Raw genomic sequence first — 25903 nt, 5'->3', positions numbered from 1 at the left:
TTGTCTTTCCCTCTTTTCCCCACTTAAGATAGTAGCTTCTGTGTAATTTGGAACCTTTTTTTAATAGAACAATTACTTGTTTACTTACTTATTTTTGTGAGTTGTCCTGTCTGACTGGAAATTTTTCATAGCCAGCAATATCTGAATGACTGACTGACTTGATAAAATAATTTCTAGTGACATCAACATCAGCTGCAGGCCTAAATATAGAGAGGTAAGTACTGCATGCACTGATCTTTTAGACAAATGCACATGATATATCCATGTTAGGTGACACCTTCCATAGGATTAAGTGTTGTGGGATGTCACCTGTGAATACAGAAAAAGTAATATTATGTAACATAGTCTAAGAAAGAAGATTCATAGAAATTCATCGCTCTCTGCAAATCTCCTTGTGACTGTATGGCAAATTAATGCTCACTGTCACTTCTTCCAATCAGCAAAAGCCGAGCAAATAAAATAAGCTGTCACATTTTTGGTTCTTTTCAGTGTGAAATTGAAAACATTTCTCAAGCTAATAAACTTGAGTCTAGGACTGCTGGTATGTGCTTGACTTTTTCAAACAGTATACTTCAAAGTGTGGAAGCTAGATAAGCTAACAGCTCATTCAGTGAAGTTATTGTGTTGGAGGAAGCATGTCTATCAAATGCTTGTTTTACAAATTTGAATAGATGTCATTGTTCTCAGTAATGTCACCCACTCTATGGCTGCAGACACTGTTTGAACAGAGGGAATGTGAAGCATTTTTAAAATTTTATTCAGGGGTGCTTCTTTGCAGGGAAATCAGCTATTCTTTCTTTGGATCGTCTTTATCAAAACTATGATGCAAGCCATACTAGGGAGGCTGAGTAGATAGCTGGCCAAAGTTTAGCTGCATGGTCTTCAGAGTGCATCTTACTTAGATGCATCTAAGTGTAAGAAAAGGAAGATACCATGAAAATTAAATGTTGCTTCTTGTTTTCAGAGAAACTGGATCAGAAGGCAGTATTAATGTTTTTGAAACTACTAAGGAATACATCTTTGGTTTTGTTGTTTACCAAGTGTAAGTACAGATCACACAGTGGCTGACTTCAATTTCTTCATGGTACTCTAGGTCAGTGTGTTACAGACATCTGCGCATTGCTGCAATTCAATTGTAAGATGAACACCATCAGCCCAAATACATTCCTTGTCTCAGTTACACCAATACAATCTGGCCCCTTGTGTTTATTACAGCACTGAGTGAATTCTTCTGGTTATTTATAGATCCTTCTGAGATTGTGTCAGTGGGGTGAGAGTGAAGCTGCATGAGCAGCCGGAGTACTCCAGAGAGGTCTGTTGCCTGGCACTTGTCCACTGGCTATGTAAAAGTCACGGCAGAGAAGTGGCCTTGCATCTTTGCTGCCATAGAGCAAATGCTCTGTGGAGTTTGGGCCAGCAGTGAGAGACCTCAGCCACAGACTGGAAGAACTACGACTCAGGGTTCTGTTTTTTCTGCCCTGACTCTCCAGGAGGGAAGTAATCTCTTCCTCTGATATGTATGATTCAGAGGTAGTATTTTTTGCCTGGTGTTCTTGAGAAAGGCGTTGGGAGGGAAATAGCAAATTAGATGTAATGGGCAAGACTTTGCTTTATCCAGAGAAAGTCAAAGTACAAGACAGTAGTTGCTTTACACAGCTGCGAAGTCTGTTATCGCTCCCTTATCTGACTTGCCTGAAAAGCCATATAGCTCTGTGCTTCTTCATGTATCTGCACTGACAAATACCTTTAACAGACTGTACTGGGTTTCTGTCAATGCCTTCAATCCTCCATGGCTCCATTAGAGTTGCTCAGGGACTCTCAAAGATGGCTAAGGAAATTAGATGGACAGGAACTGAGTGGAAGCTAGAAAAGTAATTTTGTAGGTTGGCTGAGCTCTTGATGAGGTGTTTAACGCTGCTGTGATTTAATTGTATTGCTAATGGTGCATCAGGGTGTTTGAGCATTTTGGTAGGAGTCTCTTGGTTATTATTTAAATTGAAGGAAATAAAACACAATAGGTGTCATTAAAAATCTCTGTCTTTATTTTGGAGATGTTTGGTAGCACTTTGCATGTATCTAATAAGAGACATTGGTCCTGATTCTTATTTTCATGAATGCATTTTTACACACTTTGGTCAGGTAAAAAACTCCTGATATTGTCATAAGTTATTTATATTCTTCCTTTCTGCTCTTGACAGGGCTTTGCTCAGGCACAGTGCCATACTATACTGCTTTTTAGCATGCACAGTTGTGCTTCCAGTTCAGGGACTAGCTCGGGGAATATGAGTTTGTGTGCCTTGGCCCACAGAATAGATGAAACCAGACCCCTCATCTCTACCATGTGAATATCTTGGTCTATATCTTGTACCATCCTGCCTTTGTTAGAGAGACTACTGTGCTTTTTAGCCAATCCATTATTAATTAATGAAGGGCCAAGTAGCAAAGATGAGCACTCAGAAATGGCAAGTGGATAGCGACCATTCTATTTGTTAAGGATGTGCCACTCTGCTGCACAGGAACGTAGGACAACACTCATTGAGTGAAGGTGCTTAATCCTTTACTTTCTGTAACAGAAAATGATCTCCTAGAATTTTCCTCTTTGGATTACCTTCTGTAATTTCTATGAATCTACGTAAGTATAGATTATTACATACAAAGACAAACCCTTATGTGAGGTCAAAAACATACTGAGAATAAATTCCTTTGGGTGAACATTTAGTTTTATTGAGTTTTTCACTGTGGTTTCAGTAATTGCTTCTCTTCTGTTACATTGTTTTGCATTTCACCTTCCTTGTCTCTGTAACAATTTTTTGTGTTTCTGAGACATCACTCAGCTGCTCCATTAAAGGAGATTGTAGTGGTGTCTAAAGGATGTTGTCCTACTGATCTCTTAACCCACACATTTTTATCCTCTCAGAGGAGGATCATTTCTAGATGACAACTTACTCCTTGTTTATTTTGGTTGCACATAGATGGCCTTTACCTCTGTTGTCATTTAATTGTTAAATTTCAAGCTATAACATTATGGTTTCCTTGCTACAGAACTGGTCAACCTTATTAGTTCTTTTTGCAGAACTGGAAGAGTATATCAAATGCTGAAATAATGCTGTGTGATTTGGAGCCCAAAACACAAAAGAAACTTCAATCACAACTTTTTCAGATGGGGTTGCTGAGTACTTGTTTAATTGCACAAATAAAAAGGCAGTGCCCCAACTTGCTTTAACTCAAGCTTGAGTTAAAAAATTGTCAGGAATAAGTACTTCTGGAATATTACTGGACTACTGAAGTGATTACTATCTCAGTACTACTATAAATAAGAACATATTACTTCTGGATATTGCTTAACTTTTTTCACTGTAGTGAGATGACAACCACTATTAGTAGTGTCTTGGGCATGGAAATAAACTTTTCCAAGAAAAGATATGAAGTAAAATGTATATTCATGCTTCCCTTAAATCTGGGGAGGGAAATAATTTCTATATTTTCAAATATGTGCTTTAAAACTAAGGACAGCCTCTACATTGGTTTCTTCATTTAACGCTGTGACTGAGTTAAGACCTTTTTCCTTTTCGTATCTAAAGCAGAGAGTTGACCTGAGGAATCTGAAGGACTTTCACCACAAAAATCACTGTACATTTATTGAAACCAACAATTTTTCACATAAGATTCCTGAAAGACAGAGGATTTATCCTAATAGTGTTCATATTTAATTGCCTCAAGGGACACCAGCAATAGAAAATACTCTTGGCATCTGACAATTAAAGGCTATTATTACCAATTAAATAAAAGCTTCCATCTTAAACAAATAGGAAAATATAGAGGCAGTCTTCAGTATCATAGTTTCAGTTTCTGTTATTTTGTTTCCTTATTTAACTACAGTTGCTATGTCAGCATAACAGTCTTATGGTGGTGCGAGGATATGGAATAGAAACTTGGAACATATTTATAGAAAATTTGTGGGTTTAGACTACTTTGGTCAGTTTTGTTTAGATGGTGTCAAGAAACTGCTTCATGGGAAGCTTTAGCATTGGTAAATATTTTTAATCACAGAAACATATTTTCCTTATCTTTGCCCTGGTTAGCCTCTGATGTTGCAAATAGTTTTCCACCACTTTCCTCAGAAGATTGTTTCACAGCCTAAAACTTCAATTAGAGGGTTTTATAATTTATTATTTGCACTGTGATATTAACTCTTCATTGCTGACTTCTGATGAAAACAAGGATGTGGTCACTAAAGGGGGAGACACATCACAATTTAGAAGTCTGCAGCACAAATATCTGCAGCTGGGTGGGTGGGTGAGTTCCCTTTAAAGTCAATGGAGAGACAGAGGCATTTTTAGAGTGCTAACTCTAATTAACACATTTTAGATGTTTACTTCAGGAAAAGAGGTGTGGAATCCTGTGCTCCACTGACTATGTTTACTAGATATCCACTGAGTCCATTAAGCCTGGGAAACTGGACTCTACATCCTGAATTGTAGAAGTCTGATGAGTCTTATCCACAAAAGTACATGCAAGTCACAAAGATGATGAGAACAATCTGCAAGAATATTATGTGATACTAATTTTCAATTTATATAGGTTCATGATTAGGCCATTTGGCTGTTCCAGACTGCTGGTCAGTGAGGAAGAAAGGACAATACATACTTTGCACAGCTGGAGCATCAACGTTCATGTGAATGCTGGGATGGTAAAGAGAGACAGGATCCGATGAAAATTATGTAAGTCATGATGCAAATAATTCTCCATCACAGGAAAGCTTTTTGAGATCTCTGTGTTATATGAAATGATAAGCAGGTATCTGCTGGCAGGAGAATACTGAATTAGGGACTCATAAGAAAAAATCATTTGAAAAACAGAAAAGATGAGTTGGAATAATGAAAAAAAAAAAAAGCATTAAAAAGTTGAGAGGCAGAAAAAAACATTTCCATTTATTCCCTTGGATGGTAAATCTAAGACTCCTCCGAATATTTACCAATGTCTTTAGGCTGCATCCGATGTGAATTTCCTCCTGCTATTTTTCTTTTCTCTTTTATTTCTAGGCTGCTCACTTTCTTAGATTGAATTTTGTCTACTGCAACAGAGTTTTCAACTTCAGTATGAAACATATTAGAGGAATAAACCATAAACAACTCTGCAGTTTACAACAGGGTGTCCATAAGGTGCCCTCACATAGAACAAGAAAATAAGTGCAGTAAAATAATAAAAGATCTATTTCACTGCTCACTCACTCATACCATAAAAGCAAAACTAATGTCTGGCTCTAGCAGACATGCCATATTCTTTTAAATGGCTGAAGGGACAGGAGTCGGTAGTAATGATTAGTTTCTGTAGAGGGTAGAAGGGAGATCTCGAGGGAAGCTTAACATTTAGCCTATTAATCCTTTTTGCGTCCCTTGATCTCTGTTTCCCTGGAGGCCTGCAGGTGAATTTTTTGTTTCCTCTTGAAGCTGTTAATGCCAGGAGTTTTGTCTTCAGCTGTTTCTTTCCTCTCCCTCAAAAATTTAGTTCATATGTGAAGGACTTGTTATGGTGGGTCCCTACCCAATAAATCTCCCCAGACTTGGTACTTGAACTAGAGATATACCAAGAATGTACAGAACAAGATCCAAAACAGCCACAGGTCTTGTTTATAGTCATAAATGGGTTATTCTGATTTACATCTATTAAGGAAAGACAAATGTGTTGTTAACAAGGTGATTCTTCACCAACATCCCTGATACACCAGCCCCTTACACTGCATAACTAACAGATAATTTGCCACTATTTCTTCCTGCCTTTTCTTGTAACCAAGAGCTCTTTTTACCTAATTTTTCAGTCCTTCCTTTGGACATGGAATGGATCACTGGGAAGGTCAAGAGCAGAACTATTTGTATCCATTAGCAATGGCACGTGCAAATTCATGAATGATTAATTTCACAACAGCTTAAGTTTGCTCTGTAAGTTCCTCTCAGGTTTGTCTCCCACATCCATGAGTACTTTCAGTTTTAACCTCCATATCATCAAACCCTTGCTATTTCTCTGTCTCAGTTGTCTTTCCTTTAAAACTGCTACAGTCTTGACTTAGGCCATTATTTCATCCTTGAAAATCAGTTTCCATTTACCCAGTTCACCACTTTCTGAAACCACAGTAACTCATGATTGCTGGGGCCAGAGGGGAATTGCCTGAGAGATGTGTAATGCACTGAGCTAACGTGTAGGGCTAAAGTATAAAATTTAAGTTATAAATGAAAGTGACAAGCAAAATTTTTCTCCACTTAGCTTTATTAATGATGCAATATTTTATTGCCTGTGGCTAAAAGTATTTATTATCATTGTGTTTAGCTGTAATTTAGTTTCATAATTCAGTTTGCTTTTTAAATCTTTTTCTCGCTTTGTTTTTTTTTTTTTTTTTTTTTTCCCCAATATCACTTTGTTTCCGTGCAGATCGTTGTCATAGTGTGTTCATGTAGTAAGTATGTGATCTTCTGGGAGGAAACATATGTAGATTGGCATTAATCTGAAGAAGCAATGGTTCAACTGTGGGCTTATTTTTAAGCATCTAAGTATGTGGCTGAAATCAATAGCTACACAGATTGTCCTTCTAGGGTGACTAATAAAATGGCATGTGGTTTTTTTTGGTTGTAGGCACAAACATGTATCTGGCAACATCAACCAGCAATGTCTGCAACATTTATTTAATTACACAGAAAGTCCCACTGAGAGCAGAGGGAATATTAGTATGCTTTAAATTAAGTATCTGGTGGGTCACAAGCAGTGTTAAGGATCTTGCAGAATCAAGACTTGAATTTGTATATCATATATTAGAGTGTGTTCAGAGAAAGATAATGAGAGTGATCACAAACAAGAAAAAACTTTCAAGAGGAGAGCTTGAAAAGATGAAATGGTTTGATTTAGAAAGGAGAGGACTAAGAATAAACGAATCAAAAGTATGTGAAACAGTGACTGCTATTTAAATGGAAGAATGAGAATGTCCCTTCTCTCTGATACATAGTATAACAACAAGGAAAATAAAATGGCAAGCTGGAAATCATTATAAGGAAACACCTTTTTCTACAGTGTGTAATTAGATAATAGAACTCATTCGCAGAGGAGATGAGACCAATGAAGATTCCTAGTGAGACTGAATATTCCCATGAATAGCAGTGGTACCTGGAGTTATGACAAATGGTATGCAAGCAGTGTAATAATACTTAGCGAAATGGCCATTAAACCTTGTGCTGTGGGACTCAACATAACCTAAATGAGACTAGTGCTGCTGTACAAAAGCAGATGATATCTGACAGAAGGGACAAATTATATTGTACCTGTTTGATAGAAGGGTCTTCTGCCATCTTCTCAGTTATCTGGTGATGACCAGTCTGAAAGACAGCATTAATGCTTAAATAAAGTCACAGTCTTTTCTTCTGTAGGTCTAACCTAGTATGATAGTTCCAGTTCTTCTATGTATCTGTCTAATATCCTTTAAAATACATAGATTGGACATTCAGTGTATTGTCTCTTGGTAGCTTTACATAGTATATTACTAGTTCAATAGACTGTGCATTTGAGATATTTCTGCAATCTCTGTTAAAAAAGGAAGAAGGATGTAAAAGAGACATCGGATCTTTATTTTTTTGTTTGTTTGTTTGATTTTTTTTAATTAATCAGAATAACCCCCCCTGATGATTAGGTCTTTTCACTGCAGCATTTTTCAGCATTAGTGACCCTATCATCAAATATATTTCGTTCTTTCACCTCTTTTTATTGATTTTAATATTCTTTTTTTTAGATGAAAGTTTCTATAGAAGTTTCAAATCAAGGATCTTCATAGAGTAGTTCCTGCACTTTTTGGCTATCTTTCATCTTTATTATCATCATTCCAAAGAGAATATATAAGGATGATGGTCTTGATGAAATGCATAATGACCATGACAGAGCAGAAGTAGCGTCATGAAACTCCTCTTTGTGCTATAAGTACATGGATACCATAAATAACAGTGTGGTGAAACTCTCATCCTCAATATCACATGGCTTTTTAAAGTTGATTCAAGGTGGGCACCTAAAATTCCCAAATTGCCAGCAATGCCAGTTATGTGTATTTCTTTGCCTAGCTGTGCAGCTTCAAGTGTGGATTACAGAAGTTAACATCTTTGTGGGCCCTGGCATGTTCATAGTAAATTGGTTCTGTTTCACTTCTCACTTCTGTTGTATGTGCATCTTAATTGTTTAATGTAATATTTCTACTTAATTACAGGAAATGTCACTTACTATGTTGATGGTAAAATGAACACAGGCAATGTAAATGACATTGTACATTTTTACAATGAGAGGGAAAATGATTAATTACAAGACAGAATAAATTAACTCATGCATCAAATGCTTCTAAGAGGTGTAAGTGGTGGAGGTAGGAGGTGCTTCCAGTTTAATCCCTTCTGTAGGGGAAATTAGAGTTAAATTATATTAGACACTAAAGAGCAGAAATGGTCTCCATGGCCTAGAAGAGCATATAATGGTACCTAACATTTATAGACATGCAGCGTATCATCTTGAAGTTTATATGCTGTAAGGATCTCTTCATTTATCACTTCAAGTACATTGTAGCATCACAGAGTACTCCTTCACAAATTTTATTAAATAACGTGAATTCAGTCATGGCTAGTATAAACCAGCTTGCAGGAGAAGGCACACTTAAGAGGAATCACAATGAATATCATGAAGTAGAAGCTGCAAATTGATGACTTTAGGTCAGCCATGGAAAATTTCTGGAAACTTGTTCTTAACTAGTAAAGAGGATATGAGTCTCTAAATTATTTCTGTTCATTGTCCAGAGATTTAAGCTATGGCAATCCCTGGCAATCCAGTAATAAGGTCAGATTTCTAAATAACTGTGTATACTTCAGCCTTACTCTGCCTAACCTAGGTTTATTCTTCCTTTCTTTGCTTTCAGTATTTGATGCGTCCCATCAAGTTGGAGTTGCTATTCTCCATGTTTTACAGGTTGAGCAGGAAATTGTTTGAAGAGCAGTGTTTTAATAGGGGAAAAAATACATTCGTTTGCCTGAAGAAGGACCCTTTTGTTCATGAACCCTCAGCAGAGTATCAGCGTAAAGCTAACACCAGTCATCTCCAAGAGCTCACAACAAACAGTTTGACAAAAGGTTTCAACATTTCCCTTTCAAATTAGGTACAGCTATCCCTCAGGCTGAGGGGCCAACAAAAAATAAGGCATCATTTGTTCTGGAGTATAGGAAAAAAGGACAGGGAAGGGAAGTTGGATCAGCAGAAGGTCAAGGTTTGAGCCTGGCAGAAAAGGAATGGCCAAGTGGTAGAAGGAGACAGAGAGAAGATTGAAAGATGTTGATGCTGGTTATTAGATACTCAGAGTGGGGATAGTCTTTGCTTTTATATATTTTTGGTGAACTTTTTTAATAGAAATCATTTTCATTCAGACACAGAGTGTAAAGAGATTTTAAAACTTCCGTGTTTGCCACAAAAGAGAATTTGTTTTTCCAAATAGCCATACTGCCAACCAACATTGCACAGGCATCTCTTCACATTCCTCCCTCTGCTACATCCCTCATGGTAGTTCTTTCCCTTCCCCATTCCTACTATATATATATATATACACATGTACACACACAGACACACACTTAGAGGATTCAACATGATGCTAACTCTCCTGGCATCACAATGCCAGTAGAAATAAGCGTAAGTCACTAATAAATGTTACATCCCAAAGCTGCAGGATGAAGAAAGATGGCCTCTTTCCCAGAAGCTGTGCACTGAATATTTAAATTTGTTTGCAAACCAGCACTGAGTGCAGTGTTGTCAGCCAGTGCACGTAGCTAAGTGCAAGTGGTGCAGACTGCAGTTAATTAGTAAGTTTGCTTTGCTAGGCTGTGACTACAGCAACTTTCTTCTCATAAAATACCTTTCATGTACATAGCTGGAAACAAAATGTTTCTCAAAGAAGTTCTGTCCATGTGTTTAACTCTTCTCCAGAGTGTCACCAATTCACTATCTCCTGAATAAAAACAAATCAATGTTAGTGTGAACATACTATGGATTTTGAATGTCTTTACCACATCTCACTATTATCTAGAGAGTTCCTCTTGAGTATACATTTTCTCTGGTATGCTTAATACATTATCCTTGTACAAAGTTTATTTCACATACACTTATACATACACTAAAAGTTTCAAATGTTTGGTGTAATGTATAAATTATTTGTTGATTGCCCATTATATAGACAATCTGAGAATTTTAAAAAAATAATTTCATAGAGTTAAAATAATAGGAAAATGCTAATTAATTGCAAATGCAATTTGGCAAACAAGTCTAGTCCTTGAACACAAATGGCTAAATATATTTGTGTTATTTAAAACATTAAATAATTTTTTATTTTTTTTTTATGTGAGGCAATGGGACAAAAGTGTAAGGGCAGAAAACAGGGGCAATGCCTGATATATTATCTTTTTTCCCTTCATTCATGAGGATTTATTTTGAAACCCAACCTTCCCAGGATTTTGGAAAGGTCTTTTTGCCTGCAGTTTAAATCCCTTGGTCCTAATTTGCTTTTCTCACGTATACCAGAATAAATGTTATTCAGCTTCACGAAGTCAGTGGAACTGCACAGAGGTAAAACCGATAGAAGAAAATTAAACCTTTTAAAGCAAATTTACGGCAGTACCTTCGTAAAGGTGAAATTAGTTAGTTTAGTCTGTTAATCACTTGTCAAAGTTTGACATTATATAAAGCATTAGCAGCTGGAGTCTATTGTCCAGACAAGGATAATCAGCAAATCCAAGTTTATAAATTGTTGACTAGAAACAATGGTGTAGAGATAACCCTGGAGAGGTTGTGAAAGACTTCACTGGAGTTTATTTGCATTGCAGTTCTGCTGGAAGTCACAGAGGCTTGGCTTCCTACCTACTTACTGCCATTTATTTTTGATATGCCCCAGAGCATCCATGACACTTATTAAAATAGAACGGTGTCTAGGCAGCCAGCAACGCTACTGTATCTTGTTTCAGCAGTTACTCTATTTTAAGAAGTTCCAGAGTGGTTCAGTGTACATCTTCAAGCCTACCATCTCTGTTGATTCATGTAGCTTGTGAAACCTTTGACCTAGATCAAAATTTCCAATATTTAGGAAGGGAATCTGCACAGGTCCCAGTGGCCACTTAGTGTTGTGGTTTAGCAAGATGTTCTTCTCATTTATATCATTTTCTTTATACTTTTTTGTACAATCTACAGGTTATAATTACTTGTAAACTGAAAAAATTCACCTTGCCAGTCCATATTATGTACCTTTATTTATCTGTGTAGTGTTTTTATATACCTTTGCTCAAAATGTGCCCTTTTTTTTTTTTTTTCTTTTTTTTTTTTTTGCATAGTGTCATTAACACTTTATATGTAAGAATTTCCCTTTCATCTCATTTTGTGGCAAATTCTTTCTGCAATTTCTGGATGTGAGCCAGTCATGTTAGAGTGAAAATTGGAGCTATTCTCTCCTCGAGCCTGCCAGTGTTCTCACAACAGGGAATATTAGTTTATAAATTACCCCAGGGAGAAACACCAGTCACGGAAAGCTCAGGAGATCCACAGGAGCCAAATCACACCTTTCTGATATTTCACTTCTGTGAGCGTTCACATTCAAATGTAAACAATGTTTACATTTAGAGCTGCATTCAGCATTATAAAAGACCTCTCTGCCTCATGCATCTTGGTGAAATAATTCTGTCTAAAATGTCTCTTACAGACTGCATTATATTGTATTTTATTAGGGAAAAAAATCTGATGGGAAATAAACCAAACTGTCTAATTATTCCTGACACATTACTTATCAGAATATAACCGTCAGCAGAGGAACAAAAGGCCAGCTTCTCTTATGAAGTTTGTTCTCATTGCTGGTAATTTAGTTTGCTTCTCCCAAAGAAGCAGAGTTTTGAACTGATGAGCATTTTGAGATCATGAGTCTCTGTCTTGGGAACTGACAGCATGATAAAGCAATGACATGGAGGATACAAGTCAGATGACATAGACTGTAATGAGGCACATAAAAGGACAGCAAAATATCCCCTCAAAAGTAAAGGCTATCAGACCGGAAGGATACATTTCCAGATCCTTTCAGTCAGCATATCACTGCATGAATCACTGCAGTTACACCAGCTGTGAATGTTCCCTGCAAGAACTAATTGATGACAATTGTGTCGCCCATTTCTGACTCTTGTTTAATGCTTCATATTTCCTATCTGCAGTGCTGCTTTTGGATGTTGCATGACAATGTTGTTTACAGTCCTGTTTTTTTCTCAGTGATTATGCTGGAAAAGCAGTTTCTTGCTCGAAAGGTTCAGGCCCACTATCTATCGCAAAGGTCCTGGACACTTCACAGTGAAGAAAAATGGCACAAACTGTGGCCGAATGGCCTGGAGGTGTAATTAGATTTCTAATTAGAGGATAAGATATAAACTCATACATTTGCATTAAATTTGTTTGTCAGAGGTTTTCTGAGTGTTTAGTACTTTCTGGCCTGGACTATCTCAGAGTGAATATAAAATTTAATTCAGCTAAACTTTGCTTATTTATGCCTATGTAGTTTGTTGTTCTGAACTTCTTTATATACAGAATGCAACTGAAATGTAATTGTCACTGGAGAGGAGTCACACCAGCAAAACATCATACACCCTGTCTTGTGTCTTGCGGGCCACACAACAGAGAGTAGCATCATTTACACCTCTGTGGGGAAAAGACATAGAAACAATTGTCCTGGGAGGAGCAGGGAGTTGGATTCAATGACCCTTATGGATCCCTTCCAACTTGAGATATTCTACGAATTCTGAGGATGGTGGACCAAGGCAGGTTTGTGGTTCTCTTTGTGGAACAAAAAGTGCTGACAGGAGGGAAAAGTCATCATGAGAAACAAGATTTACCAAGTAGAAAGGCAAAGAATTAGGTTGTGAGTTAAAGATAATGACAGGAAAAGTTAAAGCTGACTGAAGGAAGGGTTTAAGGGTGAGAGAGGTTATTATCAGACATCTGTGTAAGGGTGATGTTGGACTAGACTTCAAAAATACTTTGCCATTTACCTTTTTGAAGATGGACAGTTAACTTTCATCAATTTGCACGTGTCTCCCTCTGCTCATAGATACTCTGTCCACCAGCTCCAAAACTGCATGTGTGTACCCGTCCAGCTGATCTCTGTTCCTCCTGTCATGCCCTGCTCCTCTGGAGCAGTCTGAGGAGGACGGGCAGCAGCCTGGGAGTGCTGCTTCTTGGAGGGCTAGCCTGTCTTCCCCTCTCCTCATTATCTGGCCCAGCCCCAGACACCTCCTAGCAGGGACAGAGAGAGGGTGCCCCAGGAAGAGCAGTAGCGCTTGCTACCATGCACTCACTCCCTCTGGCCCCAAGATGTGCTTTCCCACCATCTAAACTTGGTTCCAGGGTGGACTGCTGCAGAAGCCACAGCAGGGTCCTAGGGACTTGAGGGCATGTGCGGGAACTGCTGCTCTAGAGAAAAACATTTTCCATGTTCCCTACGGACAGCTTTTGTTTGTTTATGTTCAGATACAAATCTCTTCAATTGTTTGGGAATGATAGGTTTCTCCCCTTGGAACTGAAAAACACAACCTTTGCGAGATAGAGAAAAGAGGCTTGGCATTCATAAGCTGCTGCTTGGCATGAACAAAGGATATTGAGATAAGACAGTGTAAAAGAAAGGTTTCTGTTCTCCCCATTAAGGGCCTGATTATGCACAGTTGCAGTACAGGCATGGGGGAGGCTGGGGAGAAAGAAGGGGCTGTGAAGTGGCGGGATCACAGATACATCACCTACTGTGAGAACTTATCCATCAGCCTTCTTAACACCTTAGCAAACCAAGCTGGAGTAGTATTTCCTCTTTTTGTTTTGGTGGCTGTGTAGTAAGAAATATTTAATATTAAAGCAAGTAAAACACAAAGAGAGAGAGGAATGGAAAAGTATAGAAATATTGGCTGTGGTTTTTATACCTTTTTCAGTGCTGCAGAATTGTGGAAAACAAGATTTTATCAAAGTCTTAAAGGTCCCAATTGTTTGAGCAGCTCCTTAGGCAGATTAGAAAATGAAAGCAAAGAAGTTTGTAAACTATAGTTTTCCTGCTTTTGTTTTTAATTTTTATATTGGATATATGTGGCATTTCAGTGAGACCAGGTCTGTTTATATTTCTTTCTATGTTGCAATAACTTTGAAAAAAAAAGGCTCAAAATAGTTATTACGAGTAGAAACCTTGGCCAGGCCCCTGCACTGTGTTTATTTCTTGTTTGGGAGAAGTCAATGGAAAACCTGTATCAATGTCAATGCTTTTGGTTTTTTTGTTGCATTTATCATGCCCAGATAGACAGGTGATAGATAGAGCGCTACACATGCCTGGAATATTTTTTCCATGAAAAAAGTGACAGATATTAACAGACACTATTACAGTAACAAAATACTTCAGCACCAATTTCCAAAAATTCATGATGGTCTCCATTAATCATGAATGCACAACCTGTAATTATAATTTATAGTATAAACATTATTAGAATAATAATTAGAGAAATTTTTTTAGATTTTTATTCCCATTTCTTTCAGAACTGAAATGATTAGCACAAGTTGACGTAATCTAAAAAAGCATTCATACAGTGAAGAAAAGGATCGGTACCACCTTCTGTATTAAACTAACACAGATAAACTTACAATTAATTTAGGACAACTCATTTGAAACAATCTGTGTGAGTAAAAAAACCTCCCTAAAGGGATTAATTATCTTTGTTGCTTAAATAGGGGCTTAAAACCATTCAGTATAGGATCCATAAATGATCCCATTTTCTAAAAGTTGCTTTAAACTGTATCTCCTAGATGAAAATACCCTTCATATCTTATGAACCATTTCAATCAAAACAGCAACAGAGTCTCTTCACAGCTGAACACAGACATTCAAAATCTGCAGCTAGTTCACTGTATGGCAATTCACCTGGAAGACAGCACATCCCATCTGAGCTGCTGGCTCGTCGCTGTCTTCCATCCAGCATCTGGGTGCTGCTGTCCCCCTTCACTGGTAGCGCACCAGCTGATGTAGGACCTGGTCGAGTCTTTCCGTGCACCCACAGTAAATGTTGACCCCAGTAGCCATCGGAGTTAAGTGAAACAATCCAAGGGAATCTCAGGTAGCAGGAGGTCACATGGGTTTCCCGGAAACTTTGGACACTTGCCCGAGCGTGGAGGCTTTGCAGTGTCACCCAGCTTGACCTCAAATGCCAAGTTCAAAACCCAGTAACTGCTGTCTTCACAGCCAGCCAGCTGAGCAGAAGGCAGAGCTGTATTCCGTGGCCAAAATACATAATGGACCAGATCCTCATCCTATGTAAATAGGGAAATGACTGTAACACAGCTATGCCAGTTGACTCTAATCAAGGCTCTGGGCCAAGAACTCAAAGGGCATGTCTATATGGCTCAAACCAATGGTGTATTACAGATCTCTGAGCTGGCTTCAAATATTTTCTTATATGGCACAGTGCAGTTCCATATTGTGATATTAACTTTGGTCCCAGATGTTCCTCAGATTGCCAGTTAACTTGGCTACAACACATGGTTACAGCTGTAACACACTGGTATGTACGTATGGTGTCAAGGAGATCTCTGTGTGCTACCATGTTGCATGATATTGCACCCAAAGTCGCACAGATTTACCTGGTGACAGCAATACTCAGGGTTTGTATACCACCAAAGCAGCCTGATTTTTTCTTTTTTTTAGTTATGCTTGAATAAAAAAGACTGAACCTTGCTTTTGAAAGGAGAACAGATTTGTCACATGTTATTGTGGTCATGCTCCTGGTGGGAGATGCATTCAGCGCTTTTGTCTTCACTATGCTTCTTGTACTTAGCCCTTGAGTACTGGAGATGCTGGAAGGTTTGAAATCCTCCTCAGTGAGCCCCATGACTAAAAATTGCCATCTACCTACCTGAAACGATTCAGGTCCTTTCCTTGCGGACTGTTGGATCAGACAGACGCGCACAGTCCTGCTGCTGATGGCAGCAGAAAGGCCACAGATGGAATGAGCTGGTCGGTGACATCCCGCTCCATCTTCTCAAGCAGCAAAACCAGCTGTGGCAAATGCCAGATCATTGTGGGGAAAATTACGTTATAAGCGTCTTATATGCAGTAGTTGTAAATTTCCGTGATTTTCAGAATGGCTCTTTTAACAAGTAACTTAAGATAAAGTGTGATTGTCCCTGTGTACCTACTACATTGATGTGCAGAGGGTTTATATATACCAGTGCTGCAGAAAGGCCTTTTTTAAAGTTTGTCTTCTGGTCCCTTGAGAGGAAGCAATCCAGTGGGTTTATTTGTTTTATCATGCTTACTGCTGCTTAAAAGAAGACAAAATGTGGCAAGCAGCTCATTAAGAGAGAGAGATTGGATCTGTGTTAATATGCAAATGCTAATTCATTAGGACCCTGCTCATACACCAATCAATCAATTAACTCATCTGTCTCTGTATTGTTCATTATTTGAAAAATGCTTTTAATCATTTTGCTATGCATTAATTAATAGCATGCTTAGTTGAAAAGAAAAAAAGAAATTTAGCATTCCTTGGGGCTTACATGTACAAATATTTAGTATTCAGCTGTGATTCCATGATTAAGATGTATCATGTAGCCAAAGATAACACAGGGATTTATAGAAGCAGTGATACAGGGCAATTTGATTTTATATCAACTATTTCACATATATATTTTATAAAGCACTTGATAGAGTAAGCCATTATAGGTAATAAATGTAGACAAAATAAATTCAAGAACTGCAGAAAGAGAAATCAAGAGGGTAAAATATGTTTTTCCTTCTGCTATTTAAGAGGTATCTGTGGGCCAAAATAATAGAAAATGGACACAGCCCACTGACTTCAAAAGAAATACTACAGAAGATACAAATCTGGGTCCAAAATTTAATGAGATAGCAATAGATGGAAAATCTATTCCAGACGGAACTGAATTTTCTAAACAATAGTGACTTTCTATTTAAAAAAAGAAAAAAAAAAAAGAAATGTATCAGATGAGGAAGGAAAGGGTCACAATAAGGGGATGAATATGTTAAACTGGGCAATAGATGTGCAGTGGGATGGGCAATTTGAAATTGATACAGAGGTATGTGGAATTATTTGAGAATAGGATGAGCTGAACTTCCCGAATATCCTAGAAGACAGGCAGCATTATTTTACAAATGCTGTACACTGAAGTTTGGGGATGTAGAAAAAGGAAGCAGTCAAGGTGAGAGGAGAGTGATATACATGAGAATTTAAACAAAGGTGACAGTTGCAGAGTGTCTGAAGCAGATTAATAGATGCAGGAAAAATAGGAGCTGAAGAAAGTTCGGGATCAAGGATGAAATGAAGGTGACAAAGAGGTAAAGCAAAATGTGAAGCCTAGTTTCGAAAGAGTCAGGAGTGATTGTATGGGGCAAAAGGATGCTTCTCTGCTGTGTGCAGAGCTCTATTTCTCTCCTTCAGACGAATATGGCTTTTGCACAGGTGAGTAATCCCATTAATTGCATTTTCTTTCATATCAGCCATTGACTGCAAAGAAACTCTGTACCTGAATACGGGCTCACAGATGCAGTGATTTGCAGGCTCAGTGTTGAGTCTGACCTAACAGCCAATTTTAAGCTGCCCCAGGGCCTCATCCTTGTTCCTGTGTAGGAGGCTTTAGTGCCCTGTTTGCACCATCATGAATGAACAGCTCCTCTCTTTCATTGCAGCCTTCTTCATGTGGCCGTTACCAGAGTGATTTCTGTGTTCTTCAACAAAGAGAAATACATTGCTGCTTGAGTCTTTGCATTTTCTGCCTGCTCTGTCTCTAGTAATTTAGTCGAACAAGACTAGGAAAACCCATGCATTACAGACTGCTAATTCTCGGCACACATCTGCCTTGTTCAGTATGACTCACCAAGCTCAAATTGCAGAGTGTTTATCCATTTGAAATCCTGAAGCTTTTACTGTAACAGAAGGAAAATGACTGATCCCCTTGCTTAAAGGGTTGTTTTCCAAAATGTCACTATACTAAGGATTTCTAGGAACATCACTACTTCCATAAAGCATTGAGTTAGATTTTATTAGTGAATATATGCTAAGAAATGTGCATACGGAGTTGAAATGCTATCTATAGTTGTGAATTAACCCTTATTTTTATACTGCATCAGCTTATACTCTTTTTTTCTTTCTGAGTTTTGTGAGTTGTGTTTATATGTTTTATTTTAGGAGGATATTTGAGAATCTGTTCAAAAGCAGCATGGAGTGGTAAAAAAAGGAGAGGGCAGGACCTCACCATTTATAACTCAGGTCATGCCAGTTATTTACTATTTATTACTCATATTATTTTCCCCCAATAATATTAATATACATTTTTGCTTCACCATGATGGTTTTCTTAAACACAAAAATCAGATTGTCCCTTTCTTGGATAATGTTTGCTCTGAAGCTCATGAAAACAGAAACAGAAGAAATGATGCAAAAACATGGACAAATGAAGGTGCTTGTTCAAGGTCACCCCCCAGGTAAATAGCAGAGCTGGGAATAGATAAATGCTGAGATGACGAGTGAGCACTGTGGAAGTGCCAAGGACCAAAGCATATGTTTTATTTTGAGTGGAACTATTGGGTGTGTAAAATAGAGCTACTTTAATTAAACCTGTGCTCTAACCTACTGTATGCCCTGTAACACTCACTAACACTCACAATATACCAGGCTTTAGGGGAAAAAATGGTGTTATGGAAGAGATGGCACCTTCTGGGCAGGAGTTGACTGAGGGGTGGTTCCTGAGCAGATGTGCTGACTGCAAGTGCAGCTTCCGGGGAAGGGACAACTCCCTGCACACTCTGGGTGCTTCATAACTGCTTTCATAAGAGACAAAAGGATTCACTAGACAGAACTGGTTAGAATATCTGTAAGTGTGCAATATTTGAACTTAAAGGTTTTAACTGATTTGGTTTTGGAAAGTTTTCTAGGTTTTCAGAGGGTAAAAGAAGAAAAGGATTTTCTTCAACTTTTTCATTAAAAGAACTGGAATTCAATTTCTGCAAAAAATAGCACTTGTACGAACATAGAACATCTTTATTTTTTAAAAAAATACTTCAACTGAAAATTATTGACCAGCCCTAATTCTGAACATTATACAAACACTGTGCCTTTCCCCGTTGGAGGAGGCAGAGTTTGCTAGCAGCAGTCATGAGGACCACGTGAGTAACTCCTCTGGAAAACCACCGTGCTAATGAGACAGGGAGTGGCTGCAAGATTCAGGAATCATTTTATTTATTAAAAGCCGTCATTCACCCACTGACAGGAAGGACAAATAAGTTATTGTGGCAAAGGCCCAAGATGTGAAACCCTGGAACTCATTCCTTACTCTACCTCGGTGCTCTGAGCCTCAGACTAAAAAAATTCTCAGAAGTATTAAATGCTGAGCTGTTTTTATTTTAATTTGCCATCTATAAACCAGGAGTTTCAACACTCCTGCTTCACATAGAGTATCAGATAGAAAAGAGCATGTGATGTCTGTGGAGCTGTATGGCTACAAAAGCCAGCAAAACATCGAGGGTGCTGTTGCTAAGGAATATTAAACAAGAATTCTGGGGGCAGAGGAGATATTGTATCCAACAGCATCCCAAATTCTGGTGGACATAAAGGAAATGAATAAACTGGGACTTAATCATCTCAGTACCATTTAAAAGATTTGGACAATGAGTCCTCACTGGGAAAGGACAAAAATCTGTAATGGAAGTTTTATTTTCAAGGCATTAAACAGGAAATTCCAAACAATGGAAAGTTTAAAACATTAAATCTAGCACCAAGACCATGAGTGTATTTCCTTTCATACGTACTTGTTTAGATATAAAAAGAGTGAAAAATGGTTATTGCCTTTTCTTCAGTGGTAAAGGCAACATTTTTTAAAAAGTCGTAGGCATCTGGTCATGGGATATGTTTATACATAGCTGAGGCCAGATAGACTGCAGATTTTATGGGTTTGTGTATGGAGATGCAGAAGTCACATAGCTCTCCGTGCCTATCTCCTTGCATTCTTGGGAAGAGAGAACTGCAGAACTAAGCACTTCTGACACTTGAAGGATTCACCAAGAGACGTTCGCCTAACCCTGTGATTACTTCTATCTGGGCCTATAAACATACTGTAAATCATTATGGTATGGGAAGTTGTCTCGTTGCATTGATTGCAGATAGCAGATGACATTTTAAACAAGAGAAAAATGAAGTCCTCCTGCTCCTGACATTTTCACCACTTCTTTTCTTTACTAATTTTCAATGTCAGAGACAGTTTGTGCCAAAGTGCTAAAATGTTGCTTCCATAGATTTGCAAAGTGAATTAAGCTATCCATCCATCTCCTCTGAAGAGCGTATTGATATGCTTCTTGCTGTGCATGAGGGATGAGAGAAACAGCTTTTCAGAGGCATGCCACTAGTGATTATATTTAAGAATTAACAGTTAAGCTACTGGTTTTCAAAAGAGTTGTATCCTTGCTTGGATTTAAGCCTTCTGTCTCTTAGAAATATGTGACTGTTCAGAAATCTTAGAAATCTGATCAAAACGGAGACATGCACCCGTTACTGCATTGCCTTGTACCCCAGCTCCCTCCTTGCCCCCTTGCTTTACCTCTCAGAGCTGTTGGGTAGGTTTGTCACCAGAGTTAGACATAGAAATCTGGACATATGCTAATGAAAGGCCTGCACCTTTCAAACCCAAACCCCTTTCAGTCACCATAATCGTGTTGTCCCCAGGAAATCTGTCCCCAGCATGTTTTAGAAATATGAAAGCCAGAGCAAAAAACTCCTCTCTGGATCTTTACAGTCACTAGTCCTGAGTCATCAAAAATTATGAGCAAGATTTCCTGAAACAGGAAGTCTCATAAAAAAGTAAGTAAATAAGCAAAAGTGCACATGTATTAGAGTCTTTTAATTCATTCCTATTTTCAGAGCTCCTAAGTTCACATTTTCCAGTTTTATTTCATAAACTAGGGCTAGAATTTTCTTTTTAAAAAATGAAATAGAGATCCCATTCTTTTCCCGTGGCTCCAGGAACTGCAACTTTAAAAAGGCTTTCCCCAACACCTCCAAGTATTGCACTATCTTTACAGATAAATTCTGGTCACGACCACTGACTTCAATGCTCTGTTTTAAAAATGAACTATATACCACTATGCTCAAGAGTGGCTTTGCAGAAGGAAATACCTTTAAATAGACACAGGTACTTCTAGTGTTATTAAAAAATTTTTGTCTCCTAAGTAATTTTGGGTGGGGAACAAAAAATAGTTGCACGTGACAATAGTGAAGCAATGTAGATGATCCATCCTAGACTCCACCAGCTAGTGACCCGTTCTCTATCAGTCCCACATTTGTGTGTATAGACCTTTTAAAAAACACACGAGAGGCCCAAAGCAGATGAGCAGAGGGGCTAGTTTAGGAACCTACCCAGCTGATCACTGGCCTGGGACTGAGTCCTTGTCAGACCCCAGGACACATCTTGCTCTGTTCCTCCCCTTGTGCCTTATTTATCCTGTTTGTAAGATGGGGTTAATGATTTTGACTTCTTTTGTAAAGCATGTTGAGATCTGCCAATGAAAACTGTCACAGGAAGAAAGCAAGGACTATTACAATGACTGTAATGGTCGTTCCCAGGGCTTTGGAAACAACAAAGATGGTACAACCCAGAAATAAATCCTTTTGCTAGATGGGCACTCACTGGGTGCAAAAATATGAATTGCATCAAATACCAATTACATCTCTTAGATAGCAAATCTATTTCTCCTTTTATTTGGAGGTTAGCATCTTTTTCTGTGACTTCTAAAGGATGTCTCTTAGCAGCCTGTGCCTGCCCAAGCAAAATATCTAAACAGTGGTGAAATGCTTTCACATTTCAATCACACCTTTCCAGATTATTTGCTGGGAATTAAAATTTTGTCTCATTCCTTCATGGAGCTATTGGATCCCACTGCTGTATTTTCACTTCCCTGCTGAGCTCGGTTTCTAGAGCCAGCTAAATCATATCCCTAATTCTTCTGGTGTGGTCTAGGCCTGAATCTTGCCCCTTTACCTTAGCTCTAATAAGCACAGCAATGCCATTTTGGTTAAGCACTTAACTTGATTTCCTCTTTTTGAGTGAAATTTTGAGAGCTTTGTGCGGTAGGGCCACACCACAAAGGAGCGATGAAGCCCATGTGGCTGCGTTGCTTCTAGAGATGTCTTGAACAAATGTGACCCTCAACCCAACTCGTATTCACTTTGACTGCAGGTCTGGCTGTTGTCCTCAGCACAGATATTAATATGTCTTCCTGGACAATTCTCCAGGATTTGTCCCCACTGTGAAATCAGTAATGTTTTGCCAGGGATTTTAAAAGAAAGCCAAGCCAAAATTTTAGAACAATGCAAATATGAAACAAGTAGTAGAAAAAGACCATGGGATCAATAAATATCTTTGGCCAAAAAACTTTTGCTTAAAGAACAATCTTGGAGGCAATTATGTTGCTTAAATTAAAACCCTGTTAAATAAGAGCACGGATGAGAATGAGTCAGTGAGAAGTCCAAGGTTTTTGTTAGCAGGTTGTAGCCCATAGCGACGACAGACTGATTAATACTGAAACTGCCTCCAGCAAAGGGATCCTGTGTCAGGAGATGAGACCTGTGCATTACTCACAGAGGTCTCCTGGAGAGGCCAAGAGCACTTTCAGCTGTGCAGTTTCAGTCTGACAGTGGGTCAAAATGTACAGGCTTGGAAATGAACAAGGGAGAGTTTCACCTGCCTTGGGACATTTAAGATATTAATATGCATAATGTGATTTGAATCACTTCTATGGTTCCCATCCTGTTAGCTGCGCAACAGGATCTAAACACTAAGCTTTTGGAAAAGATTGTTATGTTGGGTTTTTTTTTAAAACCTTTCCCTCTACTCTCCTTCCCCCATTCCCCTCTTCTCCCCTTTCGTAAATCTTTCATAATCAAGATACTTTTCTCATTACAATTTCTGTGTCTGACATTAAAAAATGTTTTAAAATTCATGGCACATTGCTTGATGTTAAATTTTGTTCAATAATAGACCGCTAGTTTACGTGATGCATACTTTGTACCAGTGTGCTGGCTTTGGCTGGGATAGAGTTAAATTTCTTCACCCAGTAAATATAACAAACTCATGATAATTACTATGTGTAATATGTTTGCATTCAAACATGACCTTGAACTTACTGCTCAAACATTTCAGAAATGTCAGCTATGATGATTATTTTTGTTCATTACTGAAAGGAGTTTCTGGGTCTGAATTGTGTAACACACATTTATATCTATTAAAAATGACACAGTAGAGCTATTTTTATTGTTTTAAACTTTTAAAACACTTTTAAATCTCAGTAGCCCTCTGAGTCATGCGATCCTGTGACCATCTCGGCACTTTTCCAGTCCAAAAGTCTATTAAAAGCTTTGACAAAAGAAACCTTAATTTATTTCAGAAGCAGTGACAAGGCCAACCTGTACACTTAGTTACACCCTGCTAAAAATGACATAGGCATATAGCAGCACATTTTGCTAAGAGTTATATAGTCCTAATTTAAAAAGGAAATGGTATTATTTTGTATAGAAATGAATGCAATAGGGTGTTCATCTACACTGGAAAACATCTGTAGCAACTGGAGGTGATACAGTGGCATAAACCTTGCATTTTTAATCACCTGAGCTTAATGTTGATCCATCAATTCCAGCTGGATCAGCCTCTCTGCAGTGAATGCGATCGCTCAGCGGTGCGTTCCCCTGCCTTGGGGCTGTCTCTCTCTGTGGCAGGAGGGTGTCTGGGCCACAGGACTGACCATCGCCTCCATTCTGTGGAGCCACAGTACCTTGGTTCCCTCTCCTTGTTTTAGGCAGAGAGCTAAGGAGGCTACAACTGACCAAATGGTTCAGGCAACTTGCCATGGGAGAAAAAATATTTCGCTGTGAGATCCTATGATGGTGAAAACACACAGCTGCTGAAGTCTCCTGCCCTCTAGTAGATGACAATGACCTTTAACTTACAGCTGAGAAGTGAGCCTCACCTACACTGTGTTCTGCAATCGTTTAATAGCTTTGCTCCCAGTGGAAAAAAACATTCCTCATAAGGAAGAAATTGGTTTTTGTCTAGGAACTGGTGTGGTGTAAAACCTAAGTGACTGCCTCCAAACCAGAACGTGATACCATCTCAGCTGGAGCTGCCTGTATTCAGAGGATAGTGAGATTCCTTCCCTGCTTCCATCAGTGTATCTTTCTCAGATGCTACATTCATGAAGAGTTAAAATTAGAGGGTCTCTGTCCTTGTGCTAAAAGCAGCAGCAGCCAGTTCCACTTCTCTGATGCCTGTTTGCTTCCAAAGTACCAAGATTGCTTTTAATAACAAAGTGAAAGTGACACTGGTGCCAGTCATTTATATTCCCCTATGTGCGTTTACATTCAGCTTCTCCTGCATCTTTCCTAAATTAGGTACTGTCCATATTAGAATTCAAGCCACGCCAGCCACAGCTATGTTTAAATGTGGTTGTATACTAGTACGATTCCAGCATACCATTTCTGACCACAGGGGAACAAGGATTTTTAAATTGTTGTTGCTGTTTCCCTTCACTCTCAAAGCAGTATAAGCTGCACTGTGCTGTTGATGGCAGGTCAGGCCTTCAGTTGAATCAAACGACATAATTTTGGTAAAGCCATATGTATTTTGACCTGTCAGGCTCTGCTTCTGTTTCTCTGGATAGACTATATGGACCATGATTTGGTGCTACCGTTACTCTGGCAGGCATAGAACTCATGGGTCGTGTTGCTCAGTTCATTACTGGAGGATGCTCAGACCTCCAGAGACGCAGAATGGCATAAAAAGAAAATCCTCTGGGACCAAAAGCATTGCATGAGAACTCTGTTAAACAGGAATAATAGCAAAAACACTCCTTGCGGCATCTCAGTAGCAAGGCTAGTCCTTCCTCTTCAGAGGTTAAATGCTGTGGTTATGGCTAAAAAATATCAAGACAACCTTTTGCGCAAGAATTCTTTACTGAAAAACATGCCGTGAATACTGCTTGCTTTATACTATAGTTGGAAAATGGAGATTTTAGATAACACTGTGATTTGACTTGTATCACTCAGTGGAATAATGCACTAGTGCTAAAAAGACCCATGTAGCGTTGATTCAGGGTGTGAAGAATTCAGCCTTTTAGACTTCTGTTTGAAGAGCCATTAAATGTTGACTTTACATGACGATGGACAAGTAACTGCCCTGCAGTTCACAAAGAAGCAATGCAACAACTGCATTTTCAACCCTTCCGATACAATCTTGTCCAAAAACTGAGGTGTCAGAGAAGGGATTGGGGCTAAAATTCATAAGTCAAACTGGAAGTAGTCTACCAGATTGCTTATTGCTATTCATTGAACGATGGAATCATCCTCCTCACGTGGAAGTCAGGTTTAAATGCTTGCCTATGCTTTAGCTTATATGGCTGAAAACTGTACTGTAATTCACGTTCAAACTCTGCTGTAGAGCTATGTAGGGCAGAGAATACACTTTTGACTCCTTAAGGTGAGAGATAAATTGCAATTTAAACATGAAAGTTGCAATTTTTTTTCTATATCGTCAGGAAAGGCAGTCCAGCAATTGCCACAAAAACATTTCTGACAGGGCAGACAATGCAGTTTTTCAGATAGGAAAAATAAGTGTTTAAGCCTTAAGAATACTGTTTCTTCAAAAGATCTTGGAAACTTTTAAGAGAACAACATCTCAAGTTTCAATTAGGAGACTCTCTTGAAAGACCTGGTACTTGGATCTTCTACTTAGACCTGTATGTACATACGCACCCACCACTAGCAAGTGGTGTAAAAGGCAAAATGAATTTGTCGAGCACC

General features: G+C 38.5%; 2 long non-coding RNA genes across 2 annotated transcripts in view; one reads left to right on the top strand and one right to left on the bottom strand.

The window, feature by feature from the left end:
• LOC141953684 (uncharacterized) overlaps nt 1–25903 on the top strand; it is a 94659-nt gene that overhangs the window by 25222 nt on the left and 43534 nt on the right. The gene's annotated exons all lie outside the window — the stretch shown is intronic.
• On the bottom strand, nt 7310–15318 carry LOC141953687 (uncharacterized). The gene is made up of 3 exons (XR_012631967.1): nt 14972–15318; nt 9914–10006; nt 7310–7361 (listed from the first exon to the last, which is right to left on the bottom strand). It is a non-coding gene; the product is annotated as an uncharacterized LOC141953687 (long non-coding RNA).

The sequence above is a fragment of the Strix uralensis genome, chromosome 1, assembly GCF_047716275.1.
Source record: "Strix uralensis isolate ZFMK-TIS-50842 chromosome 1, bStrUra1, whole genome shotgun sequence".
NCBI classification, from domain to species: domain Eukaryota; kingdom Metazoa; phylum Chordata; class Aves; order Strigiformes; family Strigidae; genus Strix; species Strix uralensis.
The sequence above is the reverse complement of the archived record's forward strand: the minus strand, read 5'-3'. Positions and strand labels throughout refer to the sequence as shown.